The 12,902-nt window shown below is 36.4% G+C and overlaps 1 protein-coding gene and 1 long non-coding RNA gene across 3 annotated transcripts in view; both read left to right on the top strand.

Moving 5' to 3' along the window:
* The window catches only part of EEA1 (early endosome antigen 1), a 406,236-nt gene extending 401,744 nt beyond the window's left edge, over positions 1 to 4,492 (top strand). The window contains exon 31 of the mRNA XM_084506554.1: positions 4,482 to 4,492. The gene's annotated coding sequence lies outside the window, so the exon portion shown is untranslated. The remainder of the gene's footprint in view (positions 1 to 4,481) is intronic.
* A 3,076-nt stretch (positions 4,493 to 7,568) lies between these two features.
* The window catches only part of LOC311430154, a 71,578-nt gene continuing 66,244 nt past the window's right edge, over positions 7,569 to 12,902 (top strand). The window contains exon 1 of one of the 2 annotated variants that reach the window (XR_014688594.1): positions 7,569 to 8,009. This is a non-coding gene — a long non-coding RNA (uncharacterized lncRNA). The remainder of the gene's footprint in view (positions 8,010 to 12,902) is intronic. The other variant, XR_014688595.1, reaches the window with a different exon arrangement.

Raw genomic sequence — 12,902 nt, 5'->3', positions numbered from 1 at the left:
CAAGTGTTCAATCCTCAGAAATTAACTTTAATGAAGTCCAAGTACTAAAAATTTCATTTAGGTGGGTTGGGAGGAGAAAGAAAGGGATCTGTATGTTCCAGTGTGGCAAGAGAATTACACAAATTAGGAAACTGCCATGGATACTGACTATTGTTACACAGCTTGCCATATTCTTTCAGTCAACATGAGTTTGCTTTAGACTAAACAGACATACAACAGAGAAGTAAAAAAATCAAAAATAATGTAGTGTGTCATCAAGAGTACATAATTCTGCTCTTCCATTACAATAAAACCAATATGGACTGAGCACATCGTGCCAGCAAATGGGACTCTCCTGAACATTTAAATATTTACACACTTTGCAATTCTCTGTGTAACAGAACAAAGTATCAAGGAGTCAAAGAAAGCTAAACACCATGTTTAGAATCTATAGAAATGAAACTCTAGTATCTGAAATATGAATGAGTTTCTGGCATAATGAGGTAGAAAGATAATGAGACAATATTGTAGATTTATATCTAGCACAACCTTTTTTTTCTAGCACAACCTTTTCTGTACTGATGAGGGTGACTCATTCCTAGAACACAGGTCAGAGCTCCAATCATCAAAAAAATGTTAAACAATTCAACTTAATTACTGTTCTAAACTCTGATAAGTAATTGTTAATAGTTCCCAGCTGACTTTAAGGCACATAGAAAAAATGAATAATATAAAACATAATAAATAGTTTTAAAAATACTATTAAGAAAGATATTATACAAAAACTCTACCCTGGTTCTTCATTAAAAAATGGTTCCTGCCTTTGCAGTTGTGTTTTTAAATGTAAGGTTTCAAAATACCATGTTCTGGTCTGTCTTCTATTGCAGATATGTTCACATTTTTCCATGAGCGTTTTTTTTTCTCTTTTCCTGAGAACTGATTTCTCTGTCTCTGCAGTGCAACTATCAGTGACCAATAAGGCCTACTGTGAGGGTAAATGCCATACATCTTATAGATGTAAAGCATAAATGCCAACTGTTTTCAAAAACAGTATTACAAAAGTGGGCTACTGAATGAATGGATTTAATACTATGAGTTTTCAAGCCTCACTTCCATCACTTATGACCATCATATGTGTCTTCAGAGCTTTGTAAGAACGGCAGTTGAGAAACTCGACAGCAAATAAACCTGACAACAGATAAACAACAAGCAGTGCTCCAGCTCTGAAATTAATGATTGTCTGGCTCTCAGTTATTGCTGAAACAGTAATGTGTGTGCTACAGTAATGTGTGTGAGATGATGGGGCTGGTATCAGCCTAAAAGCTATCCACTATTTGGACCTCACATCCTACAGAGGTTCATCTTATTCCCCAGGGTACGGCTGGATCCAACAGGAATGTCCAAATCTGTACTTTGTCCTGCTCTGGCTATCTGGCTTTTTACCTGAGGGAGAAGCTCAATTCCTAGCTAAGTAGTTTATCGTAAACATAATGGGCTGTGTATCTTTGTGAAAGAATTGCTTTCCTTCCAGCTTTTCCTCTGAGTTCATGAAATGTAACACAGAGGTCCAGACACTATAATAAAGGAGAGCTGCCTTGCCCTTTTTGATAAGTTAACTTGTTGTTTGATACAAAACATCGTAGTTTTTCCCTATTTTAAAAATAAAATACAAGCTTAGAAGACTTTCTTTCCCTCAAAAAATGCCTAAGTGCCCTCCCCATATATATGTGTGTATAAAAAACAGCTGCTTTTCAGCAAAGACATGCCTAAATGCTGTGTCACTCGGTCAGTCAGTCCCTGGGGCTCATGGTGCTGCCCATCATGGCAATGTGCTCTCTCAGGCTGTGCACTTACAGTGCAGCCCTCAGCAAGTGGCTGTCCCCACTATCAGAAATGCAGGACCTACAGTGAAAGAAAGATGTCCAGCACCAGTCTCAGGCAGTCTGTTTCTGGCTTTGCCTGCCAAACGGCACTCCCGCACACTCTGCAGGATTGCTGCTGCCCCCCCATCTACATCACTGCCCTTCTCCATCAGATGCTGGAGGACAAAACCTGGGATCCCACTGGTAGCCCTGGGGCAGGTAGGCAAGATCCAGAGAGCTCAGTAGCAGTACAGAGCTCTAGTAAAGCAGTGTTTACTAGAGAGCCCACAGACTTCTTGCCTGAGGGAAACAGCACAAGACTGTAGCTAAATGCCATCAAACAGCTAGAAATAGTGGCTTTCATTTGGGTCAGAGGTCACTTATCTCTAAATTGGCTGCTGGGAATGAGAAAACAAAAACAAGAGCTGTGAATCACAGGTGAGGGAGGGAACACTGTAGAGAGCTGTAATGAATTCTTCTGTGCTGCTCATACCCTCCAAGCTACTCTTGGCATGTAGTTTATGAAGCAAATGAATGGTGATATTTCTATATCTGGATACTTACTTAGCTAATCTTAGCAAAACTCCATAAGCTCAAACACATCATTGCGTTGTTTGGTGTGCTCAGACCACAGAGACTATCAGAGCAAACAGCAGCAAAAAGATCTGATTGCACACTCCCTAATGAGTCTGCCAGCTACGTGCTCTCAGACACCTCTCACGTGCATGCAAGCATTTACTGGTAAGGAGTAAACAACAAATTGTCTCTTGAGGTCTGCAATTGCTCCTTAGTTTTGACAGAGCTTAACAAACCAGTGACTAATTCAGACCAATATTTCTTCTAGATTATCAGATAGAAGATGTCCTCCTCAAAACTCCAAAGGTGCCCTGAAAGCACTCCTCAAACCTACACAGATATGAGGAAGAAGAAGCTCAGAATGCTACTGCTTTGTTTTTAATGGAGGGAAAATAAAATGTTAGGAAATGAAATCTATATTAGTCTGGTGGTCAGGGCACTCACCCAGTATAGGAAAGAACAAGGCTTTTCTTCCCTGCCTAAAAATGTCTCTACCCCCATCTAAAAAGTCTCTACAGAACACCCCAACCTGTAAACTGTGTATGATGCAGGCAATTCTGAAACTTCCCATTGAAGCCATGTCACTGATAAAAACAAGCTGCCTTAACTGAAAATGACATTTGCATGTTTTTTTTTCTTTCATTTTTTTCCCTATTTACATAATGTATTAAATTTATTTTTCTAGAAGTCTAACAGAAACTAAATGGTTAGAGGATGTGCAGAAAACAAACATTACAGGAATATACACCTGGAGTGAATTCCTCTTTTATGCAAGGCAGAAAGTGATACACCTTTTCAACAATTCTTGATGCGGGGTATCTTTTTGGGATATCATTATATCACCCATTCTTTTCTTGTGTACTCAGACTCCATGTTTTCTGTAACACTGTTCATTCATATTCCATGCAAGCCCATCTATTTTTGCTACAGTTTCTTTTGTTGAACATAGTATTCCAGACAAGGACACATCATTGATTTATACAATATTATCAGTCATTTGATAACATTTCTGTGCCTTTGTTTGTAATATGATTGGAAGTTGTTTGTTTTTATTAATGGAGTTATGTCTTCAGCACACATATTTACTGGAGAATTCATTCTGGCTGATAAGATACCTTTGTGGGTGTATAAAGTTATTTTAGATCCCTGACGTCCTTCTTCAATCTTGTCTTTATCAACCCTGAAAATTTATTTTGATGACACATTCAGCAAATACAGAATTCTTTGTTTTACAGAGACATTAGTATTGTCTGGCAAAGCTATTATTTAACATAACAAGGATAAATATATATCTATATTTATTATTTTTTATTTGAAAATTAAATTATATTTTGGTGACTAAATGTATTTTAAGGTGCCAGGCAAGAGTATTGTAAGCTTGGCACCCTAACTTTTGTGATTTGTTTCAAATAAGGAACACAATGAAATTTTTTAAGAATCATGAAGAGTTTGATGGAATTAATATGAGACTTATTTTTTATTTGTATTTTTCTTACTTTACTAAACATTAGATGAGGTCTTGAGACAATGAGGTTGTCATCTGTAGTGAAAATCTGTACTATTATATTTAAATATTCTGTGAGAAAGCAGAGTGCCAGCAGTAATTATTCACTGTAAACATATAAGTTCTTCTAGGACTCTTTTATAATTTAACAAAACTAGTGGATTGGCTATGGATGACTGCAGTGTCAGAACAGAATTAATTACGTCTTTTTTCATCATTGCCGGTATAACTGGAACTTTTAGAAATTACTTTAAAAACCCCACATAGCAAAACTAAAGGTTTAACAAGGTTGCAGCAAATTACAGGGTAAATTGCTATCCTTCATTCAACTGGAAACTCTTTTACTTGGAAATGAACAAGTTGTATTTGAAAATTTTGTAGAAGTGTTTTTAAAGACTAATTATTTATCTTGTTACTGAACTGTACAGGTGACAAATTTCAGGACTCTTTATTATGCTTTTAAGGTCCTACTACATGATATTGTTTGATAAACCTGATAAAGGGGCAGAGTGGGCCAGCAGTTAATAGACTGCTGGGAAGAATCACCTATGATGCAACTGTGTTACGCTAGGCAGATCACTTCTCATCTCTCTGACTCATTTAGACTGCAAATCTGTAGGCAATTAGGCAAGACTTCATCATACATTAGTCTTCTAAAATCTTAAAATCTCATTTCTGTTAGTTATCCAGACTCCCTGTATATTTAATATATACCAAGAGACACTTTCAGAGGATGCTTCATCTCACTCATCTAAGACTGGAATAACATGAATTGGTCTCTAGACATACTTCTCACTCACTACCCCTTTCCATTGGCTACACTTTAAATCAGATATTAAACTGCAGGTAGCTAAAGTTAGGTGAGATGGCTCACACCCATAACTTCTTCACTGCCTGCCACCTTATTGCAGTTATAGTTTACAAATATGACAATAATACAAATAAACAACAATATATTGGGCCAAATGGATGTCTGTTGCAATTTTTATAATAAAAAACTCACATAGATGTTAAGAATTCAGGGCAGTCCTACAGCCTGCATTCAGCAGAAGATCAAGCTGGATGTCTGCAATTGTCATTTCCTCCTTTATCTATATACCATGTGGAGTGGGGAGGTGATAGATATTGACAATATCAATTTATTCTAACTCACTAAGGATGTTTTATGGTATTGGCCCCTCAAGGGCCCCAGAATGAGATTCTGATGAATTTGTGAATCTTATACAACAATGTGTCATTTTAGGAGTGGCAAAGGATCGCTGCTAACCTACCTCTTTAGCAAGTATTGGCCCTGCCTACAGCTGCCAAATTGCTCCTCTGACTGTGGCAGGAACAACTTTCTAACAGTCTTTTGGTTGAACAAGACTGTAAGACAGCCTTTTCCTCCACCAAGATTTTCCTTATTCCTGTTTGACTGGCTAAAATTGCTTTCATAAAGCTTAATATAGTTTCTTCTTGCCCAGCTTGGCATTTAGGCCAACTCCCTGGTCATCCCTTTTATGCCACAGGGCTTCAAAAATAATTGATACACAGATCTGTTTCTACTCATGCTAACTGAAAGCCCAGTTTGCTATAAAAGTGCTTCATCTGAATCTGTTTTAATATAGTTTTGTAGCCTTTAGTGTTATTCTGTAGCTGCAAAAAGCCCAAACCAAAAATCCAGCCTGTAATTCCAGACTTATTTTATAACACAGCACTAAAATGGACAGTATTTGTTCACCTCCTACATTCATTAACTTCTCTCAATATTTCACCAGAACTCTCTAACCCAAGGAGATGGATTTTCAGCTCATATTTCCCACACACCCCTGAAAGTTGACATGGGACTCTGTCTTTAATACAGCTACCATTAGAAATATGGTGCCTTAAGACTCAGTTCAAAGCATCAGCCTCTGCTGCACTACCTCCTGCAGGAGCAGCACCTTCTCTTCACACTGTAGAGGTGTTTCGCCCTACAAGTTGTTTCACACTAACCTCAGCTAGACTGGAGCACTTGGAGTGGTGAGATAGCAAGTGGTGTCAAAACACTGCAGACTTCTCACCCATCCTCATCCATCCTACCTCGGTATAGCAGCATTCATCTTCTGGAGAGGCTCCTATGAGTCTTGGAAACTGTCTAACTCTCCTTATGTATGTATGCATATGTGTAAGGTATATGTAAGGCTTGGTACCTGTATGTTGCAAGTTGCCTTTCAAGTGAATCCAGAATCACAACTGAAAAGTGACACGTCTAACGTTTCTGCATAGCAGCCTGAGCATCCCCGAACACTTCTGTCAGCAGTCATCAGATATCTGAGTTCAGCTGTTGCAGACTTTCTTTTTCACTTAGAGAAAAATCTGTCTTGTGAAATAATTGTCAAATGTTCTTGAAAAAAAAAAAAAAAGACCTGAAAAAGAATAATTAAATATTCATGATTCATATGCTAAAATTCGTATTATTTTATGGTCTGTGAATGTTGATTTCTGAAACTTGTGTGACAGCAAACTGAAAGAGGAGCTTAGCTCCAAAGGAGATGTTATAAAGGTAAAGAATCCTATATAGCAGTTTTACACTTGTTTCTCCTTCTATCATATTGTTAGATGGGTTAGTGTCTTTTGTGTCTCTTCTACCCTGCAGTATTTAACATCATTTTACAGGACAGTCGTATTTCATCACTCACAGCATGATGGGAGCTTATTAGGTGAGAACCTATTCCTCTTCAAAATGTTTAAAATTGTTAATTATTTTCTAAATGTTCTTTGGAACATTGCAATTCATAGCTAAATACATATATTTGGGTATGTGAAAATTAATTTATTCTTTCACTTGTCTACAACAGTATCCAAATAAGAATTGGAATGACTGTTTAAAATGCAATTCAGTATGGCTTTTGAGCCTCAGAGGAAAAGTTTACAAAATAGCAACAGCCACTTGAAAGTAAGTACATTTCCCCAACTTGTTATCCTTCAGCAGAGGTAACTTGTACTTCCTAAAACTATATGTTGTCAAATAGGGAATATACTAAACTTTTCATTTTGGGCTTAGCTGCCATAAAAACATATTCTGTTTTGACTACATCACCAAATCTCCAAATAAAGAATACTCACAGCAAGTACATCCCTCAGGTAGGTCAGCAGAAACATAAGTTTCTATTTATGAAAGATATATTTTTGCACTACTATCTATGAAGGTTGCAATGATTGTCAAAGTTAGTCTCTAGGCACCATTATGACCTATTTATTTTTTGTATAGTGCAGCACTATTTTATAAAGTGAGAAATAAAACTTCACAATATATCAAAGCAGTTATCTCCATATATATTCTGTGCATTCCAATACATAAGGACAGATTTTTTTTTCTCATTTATGTTCTATGTCTTCTGCTAAACTGGCATTCATTTTTGCATACATTATATTAATAAATTAAAACTTTTTTGTGATTTAAATAGAACATCTTCATATAAAACATGTTTTTAGAATTTAGCACGTACTTTACACAAAAATTACACAATTATTTTCCAGTTAACTGAGTCAATTGTTTCCCAAATCACACATATTTATAGATTATCAGGAGACAGTGTTTTTGTTTTGTTTTGTTTTTTAAACCATCAGACCAAATTTGCTGTTTGAATAAACTGCTAAAGCTGCAGTAAGTCAGCAGAGCAATGCTAACATAGTGGTAGTATATAACTCAGAGCAAAATGATTGCTTCCAATGCCAAAAGAGCTCATTATTAAACAATAGACAGATTTTGGGGAGGATGAAACATACCAAGTTTACTCTCACTTCAGCTTCAACTAAGCATCTGCCTTTACTCTTTTTGAAGATATATATTACAAGACTATCTGCTAGAGATTAGGTGCCCAGCATTGATTCATATTTTTCAAGAAGTGGTGTTAGGGAGTAAGTAGCCTTTGAAGATCAAAACAGAGCCATGTTGAAATTCCATGGAGTCAGGACTTCCTGTTTACCTTTTTTTTGTTTCCTGTAGTAACTCATTTCCTCAGTCAACTCTCTTTGAATACTGGCCACCAAGAGATGTAACTGCATCACCTGAATGAGACCTGAACCCCAAAGCACTCAGGATTATAGACATAGGACGTAAGTACGTAAGTCCTATGTCTATTCTGCTATTACACGCTCCCGCTTCCCCCTCCTCTCCCCCCCCCCCCCCCCCCCCCCCATTTTAAAATCTGTTTTATTTATGTCAAGATCTGCTTCTCTCAGGAAATTAGGCATTTGTTTTATCCTATTGTTGTCTAAAAGCGAAGCACTCACCCTTGAGCAGAATCCAGCTGATCCCAGAAAAGCCTGAGTGTCTCAGGGAGGAATCTACAAAACAGCAAGTCAGCCTGTTTGAGCAAGAAAGCAGAAAATTCTGAGGACAGGGACGAATTTGAAATTTATTTCACATTTTTGGAAAGATGCCTACATCGTCTTGGGATTCTGACCTAGGGGTATGAATAGCCTGAGCCATTATTTGAGGATTAAGAAAAAGAGATTGTCTCCAAACTCAGATGATTAAACATCTTAGCTTTGTTGGGGCTTGCCTGAATATGCAAAGGACCCCAAGTAGCAGAAGTATAGGTATTTACAAAACGTATTAATGGTGAAAACTTCAGACATGTAGGTATTTATGTGCTTTGGGGACTAGCAGCAATTTAATGAAGGCTTTGAGATCTTCAATTTTGATCTTAAGATTTTAGGTCTTTTTTTTTCTAGCCCTTGTCTTACATGAATAGTCACAAGTAAGTTGTGACACTTTGTGTTTAAGAAGTTATATAGCTGCTATAAAAGCTATACAGCTCAAATTTGAATCCAGTGGGACTGATGGTATATTGCTGCTTTTAAAACTGTGGTGGCCACTAGCAGCATGCAACAAGAGAGGGGTCTCAGAGGATTTACCATAATGAAAACAATACCTACTGCAGCTTGTTCTATATGTTAATACACGGACTAGTTGCTTTTGTGCACGTTGGAGTACATTATCCTTTGCACTCAGCTTTGTTCTGCTTTTATCTTCCTGCTCAGTGTTTGATCTTTTAGCTTCTGGCCATTTCTTCAGCCATTTTATTTTGAAGAACTGGGTAACAAAGAACAAAATCTTGCTATAACTGAAGAGTGTAGTTGAAGACCTGGCTCTTTGATGAGTAGATTAATGATCTGCTTTGTTGCTGTCACACTAGAAGAATTACTCAATTCACAATCATGTCTGCAAACCCAGTGCGTACATCTGTCTATAGAGACATACGTGTTCAACTCTTTCATATGTGAAGTAAAATACTTTTCCCAGGAATAGTGAAATAGTGAATTTGATTTGTGTTGTTTGTTTATATATATATATATATATATATATATATATATTTCCTAAGTAGCAGTAATTCAATAGTAACTTGCAGCACGTTTTAACTTTTTCAGCAAACAAAATGACTGCAATGATTCTGTATATTTTTATGAGACAATTCTTTAAAATGCTTTCATTACCAGTGTTTAAATTAGCTACACTGCAACCCTCTTGATACAGCTATAGAATAATCACTACCTTATTTGTTGTTCATGGGGCTTTTTTGGCTTGTTTTTTTGATAAATGACAGTAGTTAACACTGACTAAGACATAAACAGAAATTTCAATTTGCGATTTAATCTGCCAGATATCAGTAGATCAATAACAACATGACATATTTAAAAGCACTTACCTGATGTGTTTTTGCACCCCTGTCTATAGTAATCTTGTTATTGTTTTTCTTCTTTTAAAGGAAGATGGTAATAAATTTGTATAGGGACCACCATCTCACATTTTATGAAGTTTCATAAAATAAATCTCTCTAACCATTACTGAATGATAGCAAGATGAACATGGCAGCATGAAACAAAATAGTTGCCTAAAAGCCTTTGTAACCAAGTAGAGTGAAGAATGAGAAATCTGATGAAAAAGACAGGGGAAAGGTCAGTGTCCCTGCCAGAGCTAGACATAGGGAAGAAATAGCCAGAGAAGCAAACCCTGCTCACAAAGGAGCAGGCTGTGTGCTCAAAGGAATGCAGGAAAATAAAATAATAATAATAAAAAAAGACACTCTTTTGCTTAAGAAAGCATATTTGTGCTTTCTTCATATTCAGACTAATAAAAGGTATCTTGTGGTGTCATGTTACCCATGATACATTAAAGATGCATGTTCTTATCACAGAGATATGACAGCTTTCCCAGTCAGCATAGCATTAGACTTCCTTCTACAGATTAGTGATTGTAAAATCTTAGTGCATGACCAGATTATTCCCATGATGGGGACTGTGTTCGTAGACCTTAGCGAGCCAGCTAAAAACCATTAACAACATGACAATTTTCTGTATTCTGCTGGTGTGCTGAAACAACTGCAAGAAGAAGTTGTTGACACACACCAGGAACTAGAAAATACACTACACACCATAGGTCAGGAGAGCATATCTAGACAAAAGATGCTAAACCACAATGAAAAACAATCCTTCACATCAGACATCATTTTCTTTTTAACATGTGGAGAGTTATATTTTGTTATACTGCCCAGATGGGTGTTTAGGAAGCTTTCCTCTCTACTGGTTTCAGTTTTGCAAAAGGCTAGAGGAGAGAACTTGGTATTTCCCTAACTGCAGTCTCAAGATGCACCCAGATAAGTAGTGTGATTAATAATTCAAAGCGATGTTAGTAAGTGACACTGTACCTGCCTCTACACGCACTATCCTGCCCAGAGCTCAGTGGAAGATCTACGCTCTTTAGCTTGCTTGGCTTTAGTGTTAACACTTCTCTATTTTGTGAGCTTATTTTTCATTTTATTGTTGATTTTTTTATTAATTTTCTTTAAGATAAGTAGACTGCAGATATTTTTTCCTCAAAGCTATTTCAACTAACAGAGTCCTTTTTAAACTTTAGGACAAGTCAACAAATACTGACCTTCTGGTAGTAAGTGAACATAGAAAATCTCAGCTCCCCGAGGGGAGCAGTTAAAACAGTTGCAAGGAACCAGAAAGGGGATAAAATGTGACATGATGGCCATTCTCAGCATTATCAGCTGCAATTCTGTATTCTTTATGGGCTATTTTGCCATTGAGCATGGACTGGACAAAAAATGTCTTAAGGGCAGAAGGAGCTCCCTGACCAATATATTAAGGTATCCTTCAAAATTTTAATAAGTGAATTTGAAATGACAGTTTAAGTAATGTATTAGAAAAGTGCCAATGTAGAGGCAAAATTTGCAGAAGGTAGGTTAGAAAAATTGACAATTTTCTTGATTTTTCATTTTTATCTTTCACAATCTAGACTCCTTCAAACAAGAAAAAATCTGCCATTTGGACATCAGTCACTGTTTAAATGACCTGAGTGTCCTCAGAAAAGCTTTGCTTTTTCAGATGAAGCTTATGCTCACAGTTCATTGGTGGTTTTAGTCTAAACAACTTGGAAACTGGGTACAAGATTATCAAAAGTCCTACCTTTATAGATGGAACATTCTCACATTGATTATTAGGGCTTTTTGCTCTTTGTATTCAGGCTTAGTTAAGCTTAATTTTCTATGGCAAGTTAGCCTGCAATTTTTGTTGATTCAAGAATGTGTTTTGTTGTTTCTTTTTTTTTTTTTTTTTTTCCTTTATACTGAGATAAACAAAGAAGTTGCTAGACACACTTCTGAATTTGAAATGCTTTGGGTACTGAGTTTTTCATTTTCAAAATATTTCAACCTAGTCTTAAAATGACTTTGTTTGTAGATGATAATTTATATGTCAAATGCTTCTTCCTATTTGTATCAGTTTAAGTTTCCATGCATGCTAGAAACAAAATGTTTTAATTTCTTATGTTAAAAGTTTTTGGAATGAGCATAAAGCCCAAAATACTTTGTACATTTTTTTTTCCATGTGCCTGAAAAAAATGCAAATGCAAACTTGGAAATGGAAATACTTTGGGTTTTACAATTAAAAATTATTTGAAATTAAACTTTCCAGTTCTAGGATCATGTACATGATTATTATTTTTTTAATTTCTTTATTTTTGTCAAGTACTTTTGGCTATACCTACGTATTGCTGAAATTCTCTTACCTCTGTGTTAGTGCCATTTCACTATTTTTTCCCCCATCCTGCCCCAGCTCTCTGTCAAATATTCCAGAAAAAACATCTCATCCTTAATCAGGTAGCATGGCATTTCCAGTGGAATTTCCCCCTCTCTCCGTCTCTTTCACCATGACAGTAAATGATTTTTACATCCCTCTGAGTTTAGTGATGAGACGTGACATTTTTATTTCCCATCTGAATACCTGCTGTCACTGTTGTCAAAATGAGTAACCAGGCAGGTCTGTTGCCTAGTTTCCTGCCCTCCAAACCTCTGACTTTTAACAAGAGCTCACTGATGAATTTTGGGTTATGCTAAATCTTTATCTATCTTGCTCAGCCTCCAAAGCTACTGGCAAAAGGCCTTGCTTCAGATGAAAAGATTTTGTTGTTGTTACATTTTAAATAGTAAATCTTATTTATAGTAAACTGTAAAAGACACTTGAAAGTTAGATCTTAATGTGCATTACAAGTAAATTCTAAGACTCTCCACATGTGTGTCTAAAACCACATTTCTGAAATTTAAGCAATTTTATAGGGGCTTGATTTCAAAGGGACATCAGTATCTTGGAAAACAGGCACAAATTTGGCAGTTGAACTAGGAGTCTAATGTCAGTGGATATCCTGAAAAATTATCGCCACGGGAAAATTAAATTCATATTTGCCCTTAAGGGATTTAACTTGTACGATCATCTGCCATATGATGAAATGTAAATAATTGTTTTCACTTTCTTTTTCTTCTGCCAGTGGACAGTGCAGTTCTTAATTTCTACAGAATTACTATGGCACTCATAATTTAGGTATCTCTAGCCTGAAAATGAGTTTAGAGTACAGTTTCAGGCAGCAAAAGAAGACAGATCTAAATATTAGGGGAATAAAAGAATACAGGCTGTCTTGTGTCTCTGTGTGTGTGATTTTCTCTGATTAGGAA

This window comes from Aythya ferina (assembly GCF_964211825.1).
Source record: "Aythya ferina genome assembly, chromosome: 1".
Lineage (NCBI taxonomy): Eukaryota > Metazoa > Chordata > Aves > Anseriformes > Anatidae > Aythya > Aythya ferina.
This window is presented reverse-complemented; position numbering and strand designations above follow the sequence as displayed.